The sequence below is a fragment of the Diadema antillarum genome, unplaced genomic scaffold (genome assembly GCF_040938485.1).
Source record: "Diadema antillarum isolate AM-2024a unplaced genomic scaffold, OU_Dant_1.0 seq00000584_RagTag, whole genome shotgun sequence".
Classification (NCBI taxonomy): Eukaryota; Metazoa; Echinodermata; class Echinoidea; order Diadematoida; family Diadematidae; genus Diadema; species Diadema antillarum.
This window is the reverse complement of record NW_027271518.1, coordinates 45721-71444: the sequence shown is the minus strand read 5'-3', so window position 1 is coordinate 71444 and position 25724 is coordinate 45721. Positions and strand designations below refer to the sequence as shown.

Sequence of the window (25724 nt, the reverse complement as noted above, 5' to 3'; positions counted from 1 at the left end):
TATGCAACAGTACAAAACTTACTGCTTTATGGCAAGAAACCCCTCTATACAGTGTATATTGCATATAAACTAACACGATGAAGGGCTAACTACAACATTCATGCTGTGGGATACATAAAGTCAATTTTACTCTTTACATTATCATCCCAACCATACACACAGAACTATGATTTTGCTCTTTGTGGTAGATTTAAAACAAGAAGGTACAAAAAGGATGGGCGGGTCTACGTGTAGCAGTTGCATTGGTAGAACCATGCCTGTGAGACATGACACGCCAAATAATGTAGAGTACATGTACACCTTGCATGCCAAATGATCTTCAAGTGCACAATCTCTTTGGTACACACATTCCAGGTGCCTCCTCCTTGCAGTGAAGGGAGTGGTGATCAGTGCCCCCTGCTGGCATGATTGTGCAGTTTCGTGTCATCGTCCCAGCTCCTTCATTCATTCATTCACAGGGTGCGAGAGGCGATCAACACGGGTGAGGATGTAGGCCGTCAGTCACTCATGCACCACTGCCGGGGCAAGAGGATCTGCTCTTTACTCTTGTTTTACAGTGGTGCTTGACTAGATAACCCTAGTAGGAGATTTCTCTCCCCACCAATGAATGCATAATGTAGCCTTCTGACAAGGCCCTCTTGGTGTATGGTGGTGAGATGGTATGGTTTTGAGATCTGCTTCGCATCCTTATGTTAGCCCTTTGAATTACCAACTTTTACTTCCTGAGTTTGGAAGCAAGAAAAAAAACCAATCTGCGTGTCTGTTTGCCCGAGCCTGATTTGCATACGATGAAAAAGCGAACATGCTGGACAACGCCAAGATGGAGGATGGATGTGGGCAGCGTGTAACTCCATTGGTCGACTGGAACCCATTATGATTATTCATTAGAGTTCCTGCGGTCATTGATAATAATGTGCGAAGCAGATCTCAAAGGGCCCTCGTGCTGTCGCGCCTGGCCAGACTCACTTCACTCGCCTGTAGGCCTATAGCCATACCACACAGCAAGAGGGCCTTGTCAAAAGGCTATGCATAATGATGATGCGTCATGTCACCCTCTCATCGGGGGTTCCCTTACAGAACTGATCTATTTCTCTCCCCCTTTTCTGCATCTCCAGCAGATGCGAGCATCTCAATCGGAGACAGGCCAGCCCGGTCATTATGGTGACCACAACAATCACTAAAGTGGCCACGCGATTCCGACTCTGATACTTCACTTCGGCGGCTGGGCACAGAGTGCGCCCCAAGCTGCATTACACCATGTCTGTCTTGAGCAGGCTCTGTCTGCACAAGGAAATTTTTAATCACTTCTGGCAACCTGCATCTGACCTTGTGTCTGGGAAGCACTTCTTCACTAATCATCCATGCTATGCCTTTTCACAGGTCAGAACACGAGAAAATTGGTCTCATCAGGCCAGTAAACAAAACACCTCTCTACACATGTACATACAGTAGTTGAGAACAATTTATGGTGGAAAATTAGCCAAAAGTTCAGGGAATACACAAAAGGTCTATATGAATCAACAACTGGTCGCATTGGCCTGAAAGTCCACAGACAGAAGAACAAGGACAGGTTACTAGATAAATATTTCCTACTGCAATTGCTCTCTTTTGACTTCCAGTGTAGACTTGATTTTAAAAGACATAATGTAAAGAGCAATCATTGAGGTAATCATAATTTTCCCATCTCTCTGAAAGCATGATGATACTGCCGTGACTACCATCATGGACCTAATATACGTACATGGACTGTTCACGGCAGTCTTTCTTTGATGTAATGATCGTCACCGACACCTGATTATGTGCATCTTAAAGAGTACATTCAGGTGTCTGGACAATACCGATTGTGTGACCATGTATCTTCACTAACAAAAGGATCGTTTCCCTCATTTCAGTCTTGTTTCGCTGATGTGCCTTTTTCAGACGGAAATGTCTTTGAATAAATACAGATGATGAGGAGCAGCAAACCTGAGATCATGACAAATTTTGTGCCAAAAGATGGGTAATTGCTGATTCGCACATTTTCGCACATGCACAAGACCTTGCCTAATGGCAAGATATACAAGTATCTGTTCTCTACCATTACCGTCCCTTTTTGCTCTGGAATAAGCTGGAGAAAAGTGTCATATTGAGATCACAAATGACAATCATTCTGCCAAAATGTTAGCTTTCTTTTAAAAACTGCTTGCTTCTCCCAAGCGAAATTGTTTGAGGTATGATTTCCTAACATACACCACAACTGCACATTCACTTTACTTGATTTTTTTGAGGTATTTTCTTCTGCACATATAGTTTTAGTTTTCTCGAATCTCCATCTTGTTCTTCTCCCAGCTTGCTGGCGGTGACGATCATGGGATCAAAGCAGTGAAGCATGCTAAAAATGTCTTTGTGGCGCCTTTGAGATGTACGGGAGCATGAATTAATTAACGATACAATAAATGTCCATGTGTATTAGGTCCATGCTGCCATACAGCACAGCCAGGATCTCTGGACTGACAGCACACAATGAAACAGAGTCCCATTAAAAAACTAACAAACAAACAAACAAACAAACAAACAAACAAAAAAACAAAACAAAACTGTACATGACTCTGCTGATATCATATCACACCATATACAGCTGAACAAAGCAACTATCATGATGATCTAACTTATTGTCTGTTGGCATAATATATATTGCGTGCCTAAACTGGTATCACTGTTAATTTTATGTGTTTATTTCTAATATCTTGAATTTTCACATTTGTAACCTACTGTATGTATTTTTAGAGAATTTAAAAATGTGCACTCCCCCCTCCCTTTTTTTTTTCTCTTTGGCTGGTCCATTTTTCTCTGGAAAAATTGTTATATGTTCATGATATACCTAGAGATGGCTTTGCCATGGCAGTTTGTGGGTTAATTGTAAGGTTTTATGGGGCTATAAGATTTCAAAATCATTCCATTAGCTCATGCTCCATCTATCAACCTTTCCGGGCCGTACAAGACACGTAAACACAAAAAGCCCTGATCACATGCAGGAGAAGAATACCTTGGATGGCATTTCACAATGTAGCATTGTGGTCAAAACGCCATCAAGGGCACAGGAGCAGTGCGGATAGGCCCCTATGTGCGAGCATTTTACATTCGAAGACGTGTCTCCCCATAAGCGTCATGGCAGAAATACGAGCACGACGCAACCAGCCTCCAGGTTGGCAGTGGCCCAAAGCCTCTCGTCTCCTCCCGGAGCCCTGCTCGATCATGTGATTGTGTCTCATTGTGATGCAATGTCCTAACCTGACTGAACTGAGACGGAGTCGCTCCATCTTGGGCAGACTTTTGGCAATCGACATATGACTACATACAATGTAAAGATGTGAGGTTTGAACTTGATGAAAGTGACCCCCCTTTGACCCCTAACACGTACGCATTTAGACCCCCAAAATAAATACTATGTTACAGGTCAAATAAAATAAAGAAGGTGAATATTTCCAATGTTCATGGTGAGTGCGTCTCCGTATACTTTCTATCAAATTGACCCCACACTGTGAACACCTACACAAAACTTACGTTTGTGAAACACAAAAAGGCAAAAATACACAAAGAAAATTGGTTTTTGATATGGAAAACAATTTAAAACAATCAGTCTTGTATGCATGTATGTACATTTTGTTTAATGAAGCAATCTTATTTTTGTATACCAACCAGGCACTTACACTATGACTATACATGCATAAACACGCCAAAAAATATATTTCTGAGAAGACTTATATTATGTTCAGCCCACAATGTGCACCTGTAAGGTCACCATTCCCAACAGAAAAACTGAAAGCTTCACTCGCTTAATACTGGAATGATCATGCTTGCTGAGTTTGATGACAGTCCAATCTCCCTTCAAGAAGAACATCGAGACATGTTGTACATGGGGCTCAACACCTGATTGCTAGACACTGGGTGGTGAGTGAGCAGGACAATTCACCTGTGCTTTTGGCTCTGGTATTAGTGGTAAGGTTGAAAATCCACTTTGGGCATTGGTTGTTTTTGTTTTTGGTTTGTTTGTTGTTGTTTTTTTTCTGGGGGGGGGATAAAAGAGTTAATGTACTTTATCAACACATCGCGAACACGAAAACTGGCCTTTGCGTGGCGCGCGTCTTTTCAGAAACCGGAAATGCATGGTTCGTAACCGCAGTACAAAGCCGTTTCAAAACAGCTTTGCGTTTATCTCGCTTCAAAGGGCTTCTAGAAACAGGTTTCTGGAAACCTGTTTCGGAAAGCACAAATTTGCGGTTTTCAAAAAGGCTTTCCAAACCCCATTATCAAAACAGCTTTGCATTTATCATCTCGTAAAAATTGCCTGAAAGACGTTTGGAAAACCTGTTCTGCCGAGAAAAAGAGTTGACAAACGCACCCTATGGATATGCGAAGATGTTTGTTCAGTTCACCATCAACAGGCCTATTCACACACTAGAGGTATCAGTTTTTTTATCATATATATAGCAAAAATTGATTTTATTTGCCACTATTTACACATAGACAAAAAGAATAATGAATTCTTTCAGCTGCAAGCAAAGTACTATAAATCATGAAACTTTACATGCCTAAACAATGACAGTAGCCGGGACTCCAGGTACCTTGGCGTGTGGACCTTGTGTGATGAGTTGCATTGTGGGATTAATAAGCATGTTTTCTGTTTTTGTATTGTTTTTGCATGCCAGTCACACAAACTGCACAGGGCAAATTACTGTGACAGTTTTCTTTTCTTTTTTAATCGCCATAACTGATTTTTGCATCGTGAAGCAGTTTACAATAATAAGAATTGATTTTCATTTGTTTCCACACACATGTACTAATGGTTTTCGAATCAGGTTGCAAAATCAAATTTTTGAAAACCGCTTATTTCGGATGTGTGTGAACAGGCCAATACACTGAATGCTGCGGTGGTATGTACCGCGCAGCCTTCTTAATTGAGATCTCAGAAGAGACACATCAGTATCGTAACTGATACTAGGCAATGGAGTCTGCAACACTTGCCTGTAATGCAACACTCCAGGATGAGTCCCACACTCCATCTAACATACCACCATAACATTTTGCCAAAGGCTGTATTCTGAACATGAGACAACCACCGATGGCATGCATCCTTACCCATTAGTACTTGGGGTACAAAAAGGAGCAGTAACTCTGTCTCCGGAAGCCCAAGTGCATCACTTCCGCCAACGACACAATCATTGCAATACCTCGATGATACAAAGCTCCATGTGATGACAATTTTCCCTTTTCTTTTCTTTTTTTTTTCCATTCAGGAAACATGGAAACGAGAATGGGAAAATGATCATTCTCTGTACTCCTACAGGAGAGAGGCTTCTTCAATGTCGGAAAGATTTCAATATATAATTGCCTGGCATAACAGCTAATAAACATCCTATGGTATAATCGGTGAGCTGAATGCCATGCTACCATGCAGGTTCAGCCCTACTATGAATGCAGTCATATAGACACCCGTATGTTGACAAAGATTTTGATATTGGCAGTTCATTCTTTCTGGAATAATTAATTATTGGTTTCTCGAGATCCCGGGAAGGGCTGCCAAGTGAGTAATACAACATGTAGTCATACTGCATTCATAACAGAGGGTGAAATTATGCAATGTCGGAACAAAATTTGGCTTTGCCAGGTGACAAATATTGACAAATTTGGCTACCTCCATCCATAGACTCTGTGAATGTTCTGCTACAAAAAAGGAAGAAACAATCAATAAGGGTAGATGGGGGGGGGGGGGGGGGGGGAGGCAGGGGGAAAGATGACAGAGAAGGAACTTGGCTATGAGTCACAAATCTGCATTTTGATTCACCACATGAGTCACTTGGTGAAACCATGATCCGTTCATGGGCGCATTAACGATGTCATGCAGCAGTCAGGAGGACTCCAGCTTTTTTAGCCCAGGAGCAGGGGAGATGACTCTATTCCCTACATTATGACCTTGTTTTTACTGCTGGAGGACAAGCAATTGACAAATTTGTTGAATCTCTTCCTTCAAGTGTCTGAACAAGAAGCTCACGTGTGGCATACCTTGGATGAATCTGCTGATCTTGTATGGGTGAATGCACCTTATACTGCCAACTTGTTGAGTAGGAACTGGTCAACAAACATGATGGCAATAGGCATGTACAATGAGGTCTACAGGCTCATGCAAATCAAAGAAGATATTCTTATAGGACGCGAGGAAAGTATTCTCAAAGGACATGATCACATTTATTCCCTATTTTACGAATTGAAATTTCACATGTCGTTGTTTCTTGGAATAATGCTGTGGCAATGGTTATGGACCCTAGATACAAGCTGGTACACACTGTATGTGGTATAGATGCATTAAATTTAAGAATAATACGACCACCCCTCCCCCCCTGCCTTGTAATTTGAGATATAACAGTAAATACTTATTTCAACATAAAACATATTGGACTATTTGCTTAGAATCCAGTTTGCAGACACTACTACTAATTTATTTATCAGGCAATTTTTTTTTTTAGTGTCAGGTACAACCTTTCCTATGAACAAAGTTAGGCAGAAAATGTCAATGTACTAGTAGACTGGTCTACTCAGAAATAATACAAGATGCAACTTAAATGATCAATCTATCACATATCAAACTTAATGAAAGGACAAACATCCCTTTAATCAGTCAAGGAAAAGCCATTATCTGGAATTCAAAACCACTTATATTATTTCTAATCAGCAAAACAAACAGCCAAAGTGTCACATTCATATCCTGAAGTGAACATGTAACACATCAACATGGTAAGTGTGGAAAAAAAACCAAAAAAAAAAAAAAAAAAAGGAAAAAGAGGAATTTCTTAGAGTATTGATAATATCAACACATTGTGTCATTGCAAAAGAAACATCCTCAAAATTACTGGTCCTTCATATCCATATCTGCGTCAGTACTTCTCTCTCTCTGAATGCATCTTCTGCAAGTTTCTTGCTGTTTTCTTGTTTTTCTCTTACTATTCTACAGTCCAGAATGTGTGGGAAATCATGTTTTCAACCATTCAGGAGAAAGCTTTACGGGTTCCATACAAATACTGATTTTATACCTGACTGGCTTGCTATAGAGATATGAAATGCAGCAAGATCACACAAAACTACAGCTGGGAATGAAAACCACTGACCCAACTGAGGCACTAACAGTGCCAGGCTTTTTTGCATGCATCGTTTTCATGAGACAGCCAGCTACATGTATGTGTTTTTAACATAGCTTGCTCTCGATTGAGGAGCAGCCATGTTTGAAACAATCTGTACTATGCAGTGTAGCTGCATGACACTGCGGCTTGCAAAACACACCCATGCATGGCATGCAGAGTCAATAATCGGCAAGAATATGTAATGTTCCCACAAGGGACACTGGACCAAGTCCACCAATCCAGATGCACATGAAATCATACGAAATGAGACTTCGGTGACTGGAGGACGAATGTGGGCGGACATGGAATTTCAAGAGGCCCGAGTGAACAGGGAAGGATCAGTAGAATTGAACTTTGGGCTATTTTCACGTTGTTGACTTCACACAGGGAAGGTGCCTCCTTTCTGCTCCACAATATCCATTGGACAGGGCATAACCCTCCCCCTTCAAATGGACCCAGCAGCAGAATACATTTGAGTGTTGATGTATTTGAATAAAACATTGATCACAGGATGGAATGCGAATGACTTGAGACTGTACACCCACTGAACACCAATGAATTATGCCACAGAGTGGTTTGGCAAAGGGACAAGAGTTTGACCTCGCCAACATGTCATCGAAAACATGTCATCGAAAACATTTTGCACGCTGTTTAATCTGGACGGCACAGTATACATGTACTGGCAAGTTTCTACACTATCAGCACCCATTCTATCTTGACCCTTTGACCATTTCCTGTTCTCTGAAAATATAGTGTTACTCTGATGACCGAGTGTTAGCTACTGCATTTATACACAAACATCCATGCAGCCATTGTTCCAGAAAGAACAATGAAATGTAGATCCTGAAAGACATACTGTAAAGGGAATTCTGAAACAACCATTTTGTCCATACTCACAAGTGTATTAATTCTTCAACAAAACAAATAAAAGACCAACAGGTATATTGAATCAAACACAGGAAGCAAATACAATGTATAGCTCTGAACTCCTCGAACCATTCCTCCCTACAGCAACTTCAATGTGTGACAATACAAGTATTACAACTCCGTGTGCAGAAGTATGACATACTGTTTCCTTGGAGGAATGCATACAAGTGCACAGAACAGTGTGACCTTACTTGCCCTTCAAGCCAAGCCAAAATTACACCTAACCTACTATCACATGCATTGCCGTGTAAGAATGATAGGATACCACCTGTGACTGACAAGAGCTTTTACCTTCATACCTTGCACAAGAAGCTCCATCCAACACAAGCAGAAAGGGCCTTCCATCAGTCCTGGGCTCAAACAAACAGTGACCATCTGATGACCCTTTACTTATCATCTACCCAGGGACAAAAGCCCCTCCAACGCACTCAACCAAAAACAGAACCCCTGTTCAATAATGGGGGGAATCAATCAATATTCCAAGTGCCGTGGGAAGTACAGCAAAGTGAACTACAATGCATGCCTGCCTTTTAAAAATGCATGCGGACATATCGAAGCAGCTCATCCTGTGTTAAAGCTGCAGGAAGACACACCATCCCTTGCCTTGATCCCTACAAAAACTCCGCTTCCTTCGCTTTTGCTGGGGATTTAACTTTCTGACCTCTATTTCTTAGGATTCCATCGGGGTGACCTGCCACACCTTGCTCATGTTGTCAGTGGAATCTGTTGCGCAAAAAAAGTGTGTGTGTGTTGGGGGGGGGGGGGGGGTACAGAAATATCACCCTGATTAGCTGTCTTGGATCCCTCTTGCAGGTCTAGCTCCCAGGGAGGCTCACAATAGCTGCTCTATGCTAATTAGCTCCATTGCTTCCTTGCAAGATGTACACAAAGGGCTGCAAATGCCCTGGGAGCCTGGAGGGGGTCCTTTGTGCTGTCACTAGATAGTTCACTGTGACTAAGCCGCATTCTTTCACCAATGCACTTTTACTGATAAAAATATCTACATATATTGTAGTTATATCACCCCCATCCCCCCCCCCCCCCCTTAGCTTCATACACCTCACATATTATTGTTCGTTCATATCAGACAAATTAAGCTGGCCAAGCATGAAAACAAACACATATGAAACTACAAAACTGTACTTCTAGCCAGGCAGCCAGTACAATACAGTGGTCATTTCATCCTGAGGGAACAAATGTTCTGGGCAGAAAGGGCACAAATTTCAAAGAGGGCATAAATGTATACCCTACACTTATTTCAGGCTATCAATCTTTCATTGGCCTTGTTTCTCTTAATGCTGCCCGCTAACATAAAAAAAAAGTATCCCTGGAGTGTGGAACAGAAGTGTATCAAGTAGATCATGGTGCACAGCGGCGATTGGCTAAGTAGATCACTGACCACTGGCTTTCACACTTGTAGGCCATCTAGCCTGGTTGATCGCATTCCTCCACCACAGCTACTATGGTCTGTAAATTTGACCTTGCCTACATTCTAACCCCAAATGCAGCAACAGCACACGTCCTGCCACGCTGCACGCACACACAAGAATCGCAACAAAGCCTGGCAGCCAGTCTGGGGGCCAATCAAGGAGGTGGGCTGATCAACTGTATACCTGCATCCTAGATACCCAACTGGCTTTGACACAGAATACAGCATCAAACATGCTCATCAGTATGTTTGTATTATATGTACGAGGCTAGTTTCATGTGCATTAACGTAAAAGAGAATTACATCATATTGTACAGTGTTAGAATAACACCTGGAAATTTCAATACAAACTGAAAAACATGTGATGAACATCCTTTTTTTTTTCTCATGCAACTCAGTAGCATTTTAAATTTTCATAAATATTCATCAATTTCAAATACCTCTCAATACACATTTGGTGTTTAGTAGTGCAGTGACTTCCCTGAAAGCATGCTATCCAAACAAATTAAAACAGCTCATAGCTTTGTGTGGATGAAAAAAAAAATGAAAGTGTAGGCCAAAATCAGAACCAAACTTGTAGATAAAAAGGCATGATAGGAAATAAAAAAAGATAAGTCCTCTGAACTGCTGCATACGTTATAAAAGATAACACGGAAAACATTTGTGGCATCACACTTTCAAAATGCTCAGTGATATTTGTGACTTATATCGTAATATAGTCACTTTATTCAGTGCCTTAGGTTTTATCAGACATGACATCTGATAATGGTGATCATTTAGGCCTAGGTGGATATCAAATATAATTTCCAGTTATTGTTAAACCCAAACTGTTGTTTTTTCCCCCATTAAAACCCGATGATTGTGGACTTTTGCTAAACCTACAAATGCTGCTTTTTTAGCTCACAATACCTTTGCACAAAAAAAGAAAGAAAAGAACTTTGCTACAGGAACTTCACTTTTTGATGTAAGAGTAAATTTAGGTGTGTTCTTCTATGTACATCAAATCATCGCGAAGCAGAATAATAAACTGTATGATTTGAGGAGACAATTACTTACAGGTGATCCTGACGCTTGAAGCTCTTGGCACAGAGAAGACACTTGTGCCTGCGTTCATTGCTGTGAATCAGCTTGTGCTTGGCCAGGGCACTGGAGCTCCCAAACACCTTCCCACACGTTGGGCACGGCTGCTGGTAGCGATGACCCTGACCACCGCCGACCTTGGGACGACCCTTCCTCGGACGAGGTTGCGCAGCCGCCACGCCAACCGGCCCATTGTCGCCCTGCTGCTGCGGAGCGCCGGCATCAAGCCCTAGGGAAGCAATCAATGAGAGGAAGTGAACGCACATATACAGTAGGGTTTGAATCATGCACATCAATTACTGTTAAGCCGTTATTTTTGTGAGGGTTTAATTTTTGTGAATTTCACGAATCATAGTTGGACTGCGAGTTTAACAGCACACGAAAATGTCGCCATGCACTAGGGTAATGGCGTACATGTACAATAGCCTCAGTATCAATTCGCGAAAACAACATCTCGCGAAAATGTCTATCACCTCATTCGCAAAACATATCTGTGAAGACTGTATGTGAAAATAACAGCTCATACAGTAACAGATGTCAAGCAAAAAGATGATAGAGATTCATCCCGTTAAGCTGTAAAATCAGAAATTTTCACGTGCATGAAACTTTAAGAAATTTTGCAAGGAGCCAAGATTGGCAAAAGTACAATGCACATGAAAGTTTCTTGTCAACACAATGCACTAAATACTAGTGGCAATCCGCGAAAGTTTCATGCTGCAGAAAAGGCTGTCAGCTCCAATTTGAGAAAGTTTCATGTTGCAAATGTTTCTGGTTTTACAGTATTCTGATCTTTATCAGCATGTCAACATGGATAAATACAGCACTGAAAAAGAAATAAACCAAAAAATGAAATAAAAATCACAACCAAAAACCCAGCTGACAATCACTGAATATCATGGACTTCAGACCTTAATCTTTGAAAGAAGATGGGGTGGTATTGGGGGAAGGGGTGGATACATGATATCATTTCTAATCATATACCATTAAAACAGCTTTCATTGGGTCTTTACTACAGCTGTAGTTATACAATGGCACCATTTCTGTGATCAGCATTTCCAGTCAGTAAAATTCCGTATCAGGTAGCAAGCAATTTAACCAAATAACCTCATTCTCAAAAAACAAGTTGTAAGCCCCGTTTTAACAGACCTTACTGCGACAACGTTGCGACAATGTCAGGAGAACAGAATTTCTCGCTTCGGGCAATAAAACCACAGGAGAGAGAGCGAGGGATACCGTTTTAAACAGACACATACTGAACACCTTCTCCTGATAGGTTTCTACAAAGGGGGTGTGTCCACGGATGCGACTACCCCGCCCATCAGTGAGCACCGTGTGTCTGTAAACAAAACGTGATTACAGTCACTCATCTCAACTTCACAGAGATCAGCGGTTACAATCTACGCGCGTGATCAATGCTCGGTACGTCAATCCTTCTCTGTCTGCAATGTGGCACATGCGTATTGAGTGTATCACAGGAATGTTACCGCAGTTGCATTCTAACAAAAAGTTTACCAGATAATGTCAGGGTGATGTTACAGTAAGAATTTAGTAAAAAGTTACCATGACAATGTAGGAGCACCATTTTGCGGGAGCATTTTAACTGGAAGGGTAAAAAGAGGTACCCAGATGGTACCCGCACGGTGTTGTGGTAATGAGGCTCCGTTAAAACGGGGCTTCTGACACTTATTCACTTAATTCAGATAGTGCAGGTACCTGGCGCCTGTTCAACTAGCAGAGAATGTAATTCCTACTGTAGTAAATGTACCTATTGCATTTGCTCAAATCAAAAACACAATACTATGACAACTGACATATGTGCACACTGAAATATGACCCACACCTCACTAGGATCAGAACTCACTCAATTCAAAAGTTGCTAAAAATCCCAGGAAGGTCAAAAGACAACAATACACAATATTGCAAACAAATATGGGACAATGTATATAAATATTATATATCTGCATTGGCATGGCTCAAAGGGGTTCATTTGCATACAAACAGCACGCGACCTTCCCTTTGATTGGATTATCATCAGAAGGCCCACATAATCACTAACTTTCCTGTACATTTTCTGTGCACTGCCAATATCATTACCGGTAAAATTTAACGGAAAAACTCAAGGTTTAGATTGGTACCTCTCATGGACAAACGCCAACATCAAAGAAAAATGCACTGCCGTCTTAGCAATAATTCCTCACTAGACGAATTGTAGAGCCATCCTCAAATTAAAACTAGTATAAAAACAACTTTTTTCCTAAAAATTATTTATAAAATCCTTAAAGCACTTTTTAATATTTTGAAATATTCTAAAAATAACACATAAAAAAACTGCAGACAATAAGAGATTGTGAAATTGAGTAAATGCCGCAAAATTAGATGCAACTTTATTTTGGGTCTGTTATCTATCATGAATCTTGATACTAATTTGAATTTGTTTGGTAACACGCATATTGTTATCTAAATCTGATTTAAATTTTCACCGAACATTTCCATTTTATGCAACTTCCTCAATGAGTATAGTTCTTGTTCCTTTGAGAATACCATAAGGATTTATTCACAATCCTTTCAATAGATGCAACCACAAAAACACGCGAGTAAAACTAGACTGTAATTCCACGGCACCACACAGTCAACTGGGAAACTAGCCCATGTACAGCAATTCTATACCTTCATGTTTGACCCTTTGCCAACCTTCAATCCACACACGAAGCACTGACCTTGACCTTAGACAGGTCACTACTGCTGTCTTATTAGTCTCAATGTAATAGCCTATTCTTCTCACATCACTGGACATTACTAGTTCAAATTATGGGCGAGGAGAAGAAAAAAGAATGTTGTCACAGTACAGTGCCATTTAACCTTTGACCTTGACAGTTACCAGAAAATCTAATCAAGAAATATACCATATGTAGCCTTCCTGGGTCAAGTATGATACAAAGGTTTCTCTTTAAAGGACAAGTTCACCTTCATAAACATAACGATTGAGAGAATGCAGTGCGTAGAACACATCAGTGAAAGTTTGAGGGAAATTAGACAATCGATGCAAAAGTTATGAATTTTTAAAATTTTTGTGTTGGAACTGCTGGATGAGGAGACTACTACAGCTTGTGATGTCATATGAGTACAACAGTGTAAAGAAAATGTAAAGAAATTCAACATATTTTCACTTTTTTCGCATAATGAAAGAGCATTTCACTTGCCTCTTTCTAAAGGCAGGGGGAATAACATTACCCATAACATACAACATGTATGTCGGTAACGAGTCAAGGGAATGTGTACTTTTTTTTAAAAGATGAAATTTTGTGAAATTCTCTTTACATTTTCCTTACGGTATTGTTGTACGCATGTGACATCGTACACTGCAGTAGTCTTCTCATCCAGCGGTTACTGCACAAAAATTTCAAACATTCGTAACTTTTGAACGGATTGTCCGATTTTCCTCAAACTTTCAATGTGTTCTACTAATATCGCTACATTTTCTCAATCTTTATGTTTATGAAGGTGAACTTGTCCTTTGTGTTAAAAAGACCTTGGATGTATGGACAGAGAACTAAATTACATAAAACTGTAATACCTCAAGTACTTTGGGGCCAGAAGCATAAAAAGTTAAAGATAATATAAAGTTTTGGTACCTCAAAAGTTTCCCTGAGTTTCCTTGTCTTAGTTTGTGCTTCAGGTTAAAGTACCTTTCATATAACTAACACTGTGAGACTTACTCGCCCCAAAGAGCTCTCATGTCTTAGTAATCATGCAATAATGGTTTCGTACAATACGTGTACATTGATTGTCGCGGTACCGCGTCGAGTCAAACTAACGGCTCGTTCGAATTTTTCAGAGCCTGCTCTGCTCTGGTACGAAACCATTATTGCATGATTACTAAGACATGAGAGCACTTTGGGGCGAGTAAGTCTCACAGTGTTAGTTATATGAAAGTTACTTTAACCTGAAACACAAACTAAGACAAGGAAACTCAAGGAAACTTTTGAGTTACCAAAACTTTATATTATCTTTAAAGGGATAGTACAGTATTGGTGGAGATGAGAATTAGGCTTTTAACTTTTTGTGAGATACCAAGAAAACACTTATGAAATAGTACTGACCATACCATTCTTAGAGGAATTCAAAGTTTATTTGATGAAAAATTGGTTTTGTAATGGCTGAGACATCTAAAAACAAAGTAAAACAAAGCGATCATAATAAAAGGTGGGTCCCACCTTTTATCAGGATTACTCTGCTTTGGATATCGGAGCCATTTCAAAACCAATTTTCATCAAATAAACGTTGAATTCCTCTTAGAATTACATGCTTTTTTATATTTCATAAAAGATTTTTCATTATCTCAACAAAAATGTCCATCATCTCAGCAATGTGACAGTTCTCATTTATTTGCCACAAAAAAGGGCCAATATAATGTAATTTCCATAGACAGATGTTTTCATCAGAATGCTCTATGAATGTTTAGGAACCTATATGATACACAGTTTGTTTAGATTGCCAAAAAAAAAAAAAAAAAAAAAAACTGCAATTGGGTTTTTTCTTTTACTGTACAATACCACGATCATGTGACCAAGATGATCCATACAACCAGCAGAGGTACTAAGAGTTGCCGAGTCAGATGGCACAATGTTATTCCAGCTTTAATGATACAGCATTTGCCAAATTGAAGTTTGACTTGACTAGAACTTCCCGCCAAAGTGTCACTCTACTCTTTCTTCCATTTTGAACAATGTTTCTCTGTAGTAACAAATATATTCTCCCAATGGCACAACTGGATGTGCTTCAGGCCTGTGAGATCTACATTCACTCCAATTTGAACGCGACAGAATTGCAAGGATCTCTGCACAAACTACAAGTAATAATGCACTCAAGCGAGGCTGAATCATGCCAGCAAAGCCTTCACACAAAGTGATGCTCTCCGATGGCCCTGACCTCCAGGCCAAATTGATGCCCTTGAAATGCAGCTTGCAGTCTTCACCGTGCCCTTTCGTTTCTGGCTGCAGCGCCACTTCTATCTCTGCACACAATTGTTACACATGCTCCCATTCTTCGCAATAAGGCGAATACTTAGATGGTTTAATCAGCCAGCATAAGACCTGGGAACAGGAACAACGACAGCATCTCCACTTGTGCAGACTCATCTAGAATACACAGACTGTCATTGCTCAATGCCCTCATGTATTGCACCATCTGTTTGAGCTGACATCCACTTGTGCACAGGCAATTAAAACTTCCTAATTCCTAGTCTTGCCTGGAAGCATTTGATAAGACAGATACATTTTAAATGACAGCAAAGACCCCCCCCCCCCCCCCCCTCAAAAAAAAAAAAATGAGAGAGAGAAAAAAAGAAACCAATCAATATTGAGCACATCCACACTGCAGGAGTGCTACTGCATGGATCATATCAGACAGATGCTACTGTGAAATCACAAAATGGTGTCTGGCCATGTGGCTTTCACGTTTTCATCATGATGATTTCCACACTATTGGCAGTCAGGTGACCTATGGTACGCCATTTGATTTACCCCATCTCATGACATCGTACCATTATGCAGTGTCCAAACTCATGAAGTATGATGTACATTTGTATTATGCTGCATTGTCCGAAGTAAATGCAATCATTTTACTATATTTTTTCCTAAACAAAGAAGCTTCGATTGCCTTCCCTCTCTTCTTACCCAATATATGGGCAGCAAGCCTTATCCTTTTTCATTCATGGAAGAGCAAAATTAATAGGTAACTTTGCCATCAATCTATATCTAAAAATCAGTGCTTGCTGCTGTATGAACTGTTGATAAGGTTCTTGAATCTACTGTGTATTTTAGCATTCTCCCACTGAATAGACAAGAGAATACTTACTGTAGTTACAGAGACTCCAACCCGAAGCACCTTCTGATCGGGAGATTCTCCCGCCTGAAACCCCTAGCAAACGGGAGACTCCAAGTTTATGTGTGCGAAGTGCGAAGTTCCTAGGGTTACAGATGCTCTCTGGTGCTATCTAAGGCTTATTCTTGCAACATACGATAGCAATAAGTAAGAAATACTTTCCAACGGGAGACATTGAGCCAGGGCGGGAGAAATTAAATCTCAAACGGGAGAACGGGAGATTTTGCAAAATTGGGTTTTCGGCGGGAGATCTCCCGTCGAAAACGGGAGAGTTGGAGTCTCTGTAGTTACAGATACATTATGCTGTACATTGTATGACCTTTGCCCTTTCATCCTTTTGATAGCACCTCAGTGCAAATCAAGAAAAAAACAACAAAAGCAACAGTCAAATCTGGAAGAGGAAGAAAGATGAGACATCATACGTCATCACATGGCTGAGCAGAGGCATCATAATGCATCACAAAACATCCAGGTAAATATCTTCCTACCACAATATATCCACCATTTGTAGGAAGTAGATAGGTATTGTTGTCTAAAACCTTGCCAAGAGAGATGCTTCAAGCCTTCTGCCTTTCCCAGTCTTTTCTGCGAAACTTTGTTATACGCACTTCCTTGCCAGACCACCAGAAGCTCTCATGAAGGCCAGCACCAGCAATACAACAACCTTTTTTCACCCCTTGTTTTTTTTTCTTAATTTCACATGTTACAAACATAATGCTTAGTATCAGCCTCACAAATTAAAAGTGTATGGATTTCAACTTGATCGACACAAACTTCACTTTTGTTAGCATTATTCTGATTAACAATGTTACATGGGTCATTATCTAAATGTCATTTGACACTTTTTATTGTATAAGAAAGACCAGATATACAGTGTAGTTTGCAATCTTGTGTTACTCGATCAATCTCCTTCAATGAGTGTTTGCTGTTGTTGTTTTCTTTCTTCCCTATCTAACCAGATTTTGGAGTGGCAGGTCTCTGTTGTAGAATGCAAATCAACAGCACTACAACTTGTATCAGACTGCAACTAGAATTATCACTGAAGGTGACTAATACCCCCGCCCCTAGTGTTGCTTTATAGTATGTGATGTCATGAGGGCAATGACGTTAATACCAAGTTTGCGCACTTGTCGAATTGGAAACAGAATAATTTTAGTTTACTGTACAATTACAGAGTTGACACTGAGTATAAAACTTACAGCAAGTGGAAACATACTTTCCCCCAGCATCACTACACTTAAAGACCACCATACATACCAAATTTGACCTTCATAGCTTGAATGGTTTATCTTGATACAAAAAATATGAGTGGTTACCATGGCAACACATTTTCCTTAAACTAACACATTGGTGTCTTGCAAAACTACACTTCATACAATGTGTATTTACTAAATTTGACTTTAATTGCTTGAATGATGGAAAAGTTATTCGATCTGCAAGGTTTTGGTAAAATTGTGGTTACCATGGCAACAGTTTGTGTGACAAACACAAAAATTATGTGTTCCACATCTATGCCTCAGGGCCATAATGCCTACCAAATTTGGTTTTCAATTGCTCGAAAATTGTGGAAGAAGTTCACTCCACAGGATTTTTAAAAAAACATGCCGTTATCATGGCAACACATTGTCCGATACAAATACAAAGTTTTTCTTAGGACATTTTGCAAAACTACACTTAAAGAGCATCATACCCGCCAAATTTCACCTTCATAGATTAAATGGTTCAATTTGATTAAAAAAATGAGTGGTTACCATGGCAACACATTTTTCTTATATCAACACATTGGTGTCTTGCATAACTACACCTCCCGATCATCATACATACTAAATTTGACCTTAATTGCTTGAATGATGTGGAAGTTATTCAATCCACAAGGTTTTGGTAAAATTATGGTTACCATGGCAACGCTTTGTCTGACAAACACAAAAATTATGTGTTCCACATCTATGCCTCAATGCCATAATGCCTACCAAATTTGATTTCAATTGCTTCAAAATTGTGGAAGTTGTTCACTCCACAAGATTTCGAAGAAAATATGCAGTTACCATGGCAACGCTTTGTCAAGTACAAAAACAAAGAGTGCCTTGCATAACTACACCTATATAGATCATCATAGATACCAATTTTGAAATTGATTGCTTAAATACCATGGCAACACATTTTTCTTATATCAACACATTGGTGTCTTGCATAACTACACCTCCCGATCATGATACATACTAAATTTGACCTTAATTGCTTGAATGATGTGGAAGTTATTCAATCCACAAGGTTTTGGTAAAATTACGGTTACCATGGCAACGCATTGTCCGACAAACACAAAAAACATGTCTTGCACATCTATACCTCAATATCATCATTTACCTTAAGTTTCATTTAAATTGCTTCAAAAGGACTGTAGGAGGAGTTCGCGACGCAAGATTTTGCAACAGACCGACCGACTGACCGCCCGACCGCCCGCCCGACCGACCGCCCGCCCGACCAACATCACGGTGATTCCTATATACCCCCTTCACACTAAGTGTGAAGGGGGTATAAATATACTAGCCAACTTGTGTGGACAAAGCCAAAATATAGCTCTCATAAGTCTGCAGAACTATTGATTATTGCTCAAAATTGTACACATACTCATAAAAATTAGTAAATAACTTTGTAATAACACAATTTCAGTTGTGTAACAACTAAAATGTAAAATATTAGCCAAAAAGGTTCGTTGAAGTCCACAATCTCAGAGCTTACCCAATCACGATTGCTACATAATTTTTCATAATCAACAAATCAACTACAGCAATATCCATTGATCTTCAGCGCTAGAAAGAATCGCATGCAGATTATAATCACACGGGCACGATAGATCATCATGCAACATTCTACCTCCCGACATACACTGTAAAAATGTTTGAAAGGGAGGACAATTCCTGAACAGAGGCCAGTTTACTGACTTTTATCATTTCACACTTCTTAACTCAAAATACAACAAAAAATAACTTGTTATCCAAGCAAATCGTGTCAGTCGGAGAAGTTCTTGGTATTAATGGTAGAGCTTTCCAATATAGTGCAAGCAAATTCGAATTGGTAAAAGATGAACCCCTCATGAGCCCCTACAAGTACTACATTATGTTTTAGCTTTAAGAGGGGCTGGATTTACTGCTAAAAAGTTCAAAATAAATCCCTTTAATTGATTCAGTGCCAATGGGACAGATACCTAGATCAAAGTCACCAGTAACAGGAATGAAGAACAGCGGACCATAAGGGGCCATCTTCATTCTTTTGCTCACTGCATCAAAGGTGGTAAATTCGGGCATTTGGCAGGGTGGATCATCACCTGTAACCTGGCAAGGCATGCAATGATCTAGAAAATTTTGCATTCAAGCAGTCTCTTCCTGAGATCTATAAATTATGGTATCAATTTAACCAACAACTACTGTAATACCACATGAGTGTCACGGATGTCAGACCATGTAGCAGTATACACTTGCAACAATACAATGGAATCAATGTCACGTATTGATTTCCCTCTCAGTACTAATCAATCGGGATCCAGGTGGGCACATGAGCTTTAGGGTCAAAGGTTAGCATGTTCACACACATGGCAATAGAAGATAGCAATGCACTCTTTCCTTACTGTATTTTTCAAAGCTTATTAAAGTCAGTATCATCTGATCATTTTGCATAACAACAGGGCTGAGGTCTCAATTTGCCAGCCACTACTTAATAGCATTGTTTGTAATGCAATGCTTGCACTCAATACTATAGCTTTGCATAATCATCATGACTGCATAAAGTATGAGACCTGGGCATTAGAACCTGTCAGCTGCGTGGGTGTATCTTCATCAGCATATATGGGCCAATCAGGAAATGAATCCAGTATCCATGTACATGTGCACTGGGCGGCACAGTTCATTTAAGATGCATGTTTATTGACCCATCTTGGAGTAAGCACAATATACAAATCTGTATGCCACTGCATTATAACATATATGCTTTGCATTATCTGCTTATTGCTTGCAAATAATATAGAATGTAGGCCTACAAGGTGATCCAAAGATTTCACAAAATGTGACCCAACGTGTGGAGGAAGGATTGGGTTTGGACAAACATTCATTTTGATTGATAAAATAAAGTGGAAACATTTTTTTTTTTTGGGGGGGGGGGCATCACAGGCATGACAAACACTCATAACAAGACTGACTTTTTGATTGATAAATCAAAGTAGAAAATATAAGACTGACTTTTAATTGATAAAACACAGTAGCAAGTATGTTTTCTCACATCACAGTGCACTGGTGGGCTGAAGCCAGCAACATTATAAATGCTCTGGATCAACTCCCTTTCAGCAAACAGGTGACATAAAAGCATGACTGTTAAATTCAACTCAAACAAATGCTACAACTGTAGTTTGCTTGCAATGATAATGTTTAGGACCACTACATGTATGTCACATCTGTATTGCATAGCCAGTCAAAACAAATATGAAAATAACCTACTCCCATATAAACACACACACACACAAAAACAGAATAAAACAAAACCCTATATTTTCATTTAACCAACAACTTGATCGTCGACTACTGAAAGTTGAAAGCATTCAGAGACAGCAAAAACGGCTTGAGATCTCAAGCAAAGTCTTCAAGCTCCAAAACGAAAGTGAGGGACTTGACCTGACACAAAGGAATGCCAGGGACAAAAGCCCAGGGAGGAAGGCCCCATAGGTTCATAATTCCATGCCCCCTGCCCCACTTCCCCAGCCCTACTGCCATTATGCGCATGCCACACAGGGGGAGGAAGGGGTCATTTAGCGGTGAAAAAAAGTTCACTGTAAATATGAATGTCAACTATGCATGCACTACTCCAATTACACTCCTTGAGTGCCACTATTCAGGGGAAAAATTACCCAGGGTACTGCTGCGTGCAGTTTACCATGTGCCTGCCACTGTGTGTGTGTGTGTGCACACGTGTACATACACCATGCATGCGTATGTGTGTGTGTATGTGTGTATGTGTGTATGTGTGTTGTCAGTGTGCGTGTTGTGTGTGTATTGTGTGTGCATGTCTCATATTGGTAGCAAGCTTGCAAGCACAATGTTCACTATGATGGATAAGGGGACATGGCATACTCTGAATTATGTACACTGCAAAAAACACACAGAGAGGCAGCACGCTCAGAGAAAAAAAGGAAAAAAGAGCTGGACGAGGGAGCATGTGGGGCATGCATTGGCCGCCTGCAGCCTGACTCATCATTTCTTGGAATCCGGGAACGAAAGGAAACAAAGGGAAGCAACATTTCACACTTCCCCACTCCCTATCCAGGCCAAAGTAAAAAAGACTTTACCAAAATGTTATTTCTTTCGTGCTTTGCATCCCTTCACCTTTTCTGGCATTTAAGAAAATCAGCAAAAAAGCCCATATCCCATGACTGGAATGTGACCCCCCACGCTTCACCTCCCAAGATGCTTCTTCTAGCGAGTGTATTTCAGCATGTGACGACAAGATACAGGGCGTTACACTCTGATCACTGTGCAGGGTCATCACCTTCAAGACACAATAGAAAGAATGCAAACAGACACTGGGCTACCAAGCACAGTTGTCTGTTTTCTGCCCCCCCCCCCCCCCCCAATAACGAGAACAAACTTAATTTGTACATCGCAAGCAATGTTGAATGTGACCTTGAAGTTCATTTGCTGCTACAAAAACACATAAACACTGCAGAAACAAAGTCTTCTACAAGTGTCCAACACACATTAGGCCTATCCTAGGCACCGAGAGCTCAGAGCCAACAAGGACAGATATCATTACAATGATAATTAGCCATACCCATGATGTAATCAGCAACACAAGAATCCGTCTCTATCATGGGTTTGCGATTAAGCAAACTGCACATTCCTCAGCACAATAAAGGGATTAATAAGGACATCCAAGCTAGGGCTTTGAAGTTGAGAATTTTTCGGGGGAGCGCTTTCATTTTTCCTGCCAACTCTTCTCGCACAGAATGGGGCAAAATGGCTTTGCACAATGAGTGAGACAACAAAAGGCACTGGAATGTGGGTTTATTGCACCGCCGTGAGTCATCTCAGAAAATGGAAGCTAGCAGCTAACAAAGACATGGTGCCATGCCAAAGTGGCCATGTTACCACGTTGTCATGTCACAGAGCATCGCATCACATGCAGTTTACATATCAACCCCCGCCAGTCGCAAGATCAGGGTAATTAGCAGTACAAGGGAGAGGATTTCCTCCACTACTCAAATCACTGGGCTACTCCCAGGGAAAGTGAGGAAAGCAAAGGTTTCTCGTTTGTTTACCTCGCGGCTGTATTCCATATAAAACTTCCATGCATAGATATCCAAAGGGCAGCACAAATCAAAAGAAAGAAAGACATGTAAATGTTTCTCTATGTGTCCACTGGCTCCAGTTTCAGTCTGTATGCTCCCACTGACACGGTATATAATCCAAATGAAACAAGGCACAATACGACAGTAACACACACATGCAAGGCGGTTCGGGAGAGTCAGTGTTTACAGTGATCGCATGTGCTCTTCCCCACCGCTGTCTCCTGGACTGCTCTCAATCCCCCTGTATTTACCAGGCCTGGATTACAGGCGGCCTCAGTAACCCGGGTACCTAGTGTAGGCAAGGTAAGTCTCTTATCCACAACTTCCCACCACTGGACAACACCAGGCACATTGTATCCACAGTGAACTTCCATGCAAATCAGGGAAGTGTTGCTTGCAGGTCATGTAAACATCACCCAAGGTATGCTGTGCCTGACACAGGCTGGAAGCATGTGTGCTGGTGTGTGTGTGTGTGTATGTGTGTGTGTGTGTGTGTCTGTGTGGGAGTGTGCCCCTGTCTGCTAAAGTCCTTGCCTGTCAGAGTGTATGTGTATTGTGTGTGTGTGTGTACGCCAACACAAATGAAACTGCACTGTGTTGCACCTCTAGCTCGCTGGGCTTGCCCCAGAGAGATAGTGCGTAATAAAAACAAAACAAAAACAGGAAAGTGCGTGGGCCCATTGAATGTATTGTGCCTGGCTGCTGTCAATGACGACATGGGTGAGCGCTCCTGTAAACAAGGCTAGCTGTGTCTATTACACATAGGCTGTGCAACCCAGAAACAGTGACGTCCCAATGAAATGCAAATACACCACACACTACACACACATTCACACACACTCACACACACACACACACCCATATATTGTAGCTTCTACCATACCCGCCATGCACACAACATGCAGGCTGGTATTACGATTTCTGGTTGGCACGATCATCTGAAGCGCTGGAAGTTGCCATTCATTCTGCATTAGCCAAGCTGTATGCTGAATAAAATTGTCCATTTGGATCACAACATAGTACAGTGTGTATGCTTGCAAGGTCAACAATGAATTATTCAAGGGAGAAGCCTCAGACACCTAGGTCAGCCATAATTCACGAAGAGGCCCCTGGGTTTCAGGGTCAGCCAACCAGGCACACAGAAACACACAGGCTAGACAATACTGTACTCGTGCTCAACTCTTCCCTCACCCAATATGAGTATAGCTCCCTCTTATGACAGACTGCTTTACAGTTCCACGGACAATATTTTTCCTTCTCTTCACTTGTCTTCATCAGTTCATATGCTTTCTCTTCTTCTTCTTCTAAGATGGAATCTAAGTCTCAAATGTTCCATTAGCCCTACAACCAACACAAACATTTTCCTTCTGAAAGAGCACAACAGGTTATTTCAGTCAATCCATAGCTCTATACACATTCAAAGTTAACATGTCCTTCACAATGTCTGTCACAAGAGGTGCCTCATTCAAACACAGCTTGCAAATTCAATGTCTACACAAGTATTCTGCCTTCTTCAATATTGATTCTGGCGAGGTCATGCATTTGACTTTAACGGTGAGCTGCTGAATGGCTGCGAGCTATGATTCACATTAAGAGGTTTGCAACTATTGAAATTACCAATGCAGCGACTTGAGCTGAATGCTCACAGTTGAGAGTGGTTGTTGTTTAGCTATTGCCACGACAACTGCAATGATTTCCATGACAACAGCGAACAAATCAAATTGAAATTCTTCTTCAAATAATCTTATTGATGTGAGACAAAGGGGCCTGTTTCGTTATAATGTCTGGAGTTAGTGGAAGCTGCAATAATCACAGCTACCATGGCAGTATCCAATCAGCTAACAGCCGTACTCAATTTGTTGCTGCACTTTGAGTGTTTTATAATATCATTGCAAGCATCTTCACATAACATCCGAACACCCAGTTTTATTATTTTTTTTTTGAGGTATTTTGAGTTCCCAAGTGTGAAATAGTAAAAGTTTACTGCTCCCTCTTTAGTGGGTGCGTAGAATGCTGCTAGAATGGTAATGATAGAATCGTATCAAAGCAGCAGTATTGAATCACTTGCAGAACAAGCTGTGTGCAATTCACTCATTTATGGCCCAGTATATAGTAACTGATGAATTCAAATGTAAAACAGCACATAGCAACTGCAATCAGGTAAACTCTGAGACTAAGTACTTCCGATGAACATTTTTGGCTAATATTTTGCATTTTCGTCATAACCCATTGGTAATCGTGTTGTTGTGATGTTCTTTCAAACATTCCTTATACAGTGTACATAAATGTTTATATTGGAGCAAAAATTGACAGTTCTGCAGGCACATGAGAACTACGTTTTCACTTTAATTTGCTGTGTTGAATACTCTATTTTGTAGGACTCTGTCAAAAATGCACTGTGGGATAGCTCGGTATTATTGCTGCTTAGAGTTGTCTAGCACATATGTTCGTTCATACATGATGCAATGCAATCAATGCATGCATTTCACTCATTGCTACTCTTTTCCCCGGTTACGCTTTAGCTTTAAAAAAAAACCCCCAAAAAACGTTTTTCAATATGACTGATTTGCGGCAAATAGAGTCATAAGTCGTCACTGCATAGTTGTGACATGCTTTAGCGTTAAAAAACCCCCCCAAAAAACCATTTTTTCAATATGACTGATTTGCGGCAAATAGAGTCATAAGTCGTCACTGCATAGTTGTGACATGCTTGTCACTTAATGATATTCAGCACAGAAATCTTCAAAAATACTCCCCACATGAAAGACATAACCTAGGTAAAGCTTCCAGTATTAGCTCTACCACTCCAGCTTCTCACCTGACTCATCCTGGTCATGGGGGAAGGGAGCAATGACCCTTGACCCAACCAACAATGAGCACTACCCCCCCCCCCCCCCCATCATCGGAGACCCTGAAATAT

General features: G+C 40.6%; 1 pseudogene; it reads right to left on the bottom strand.

Moving 5' to 3' along the window:
• LOC139735531 (uncharacterized) overlaps positions 1-25724 on the bottom strand; it is a 100961-nt pseudogene that overhangs the window by 36403 nt on the left and 38834 nt on the right.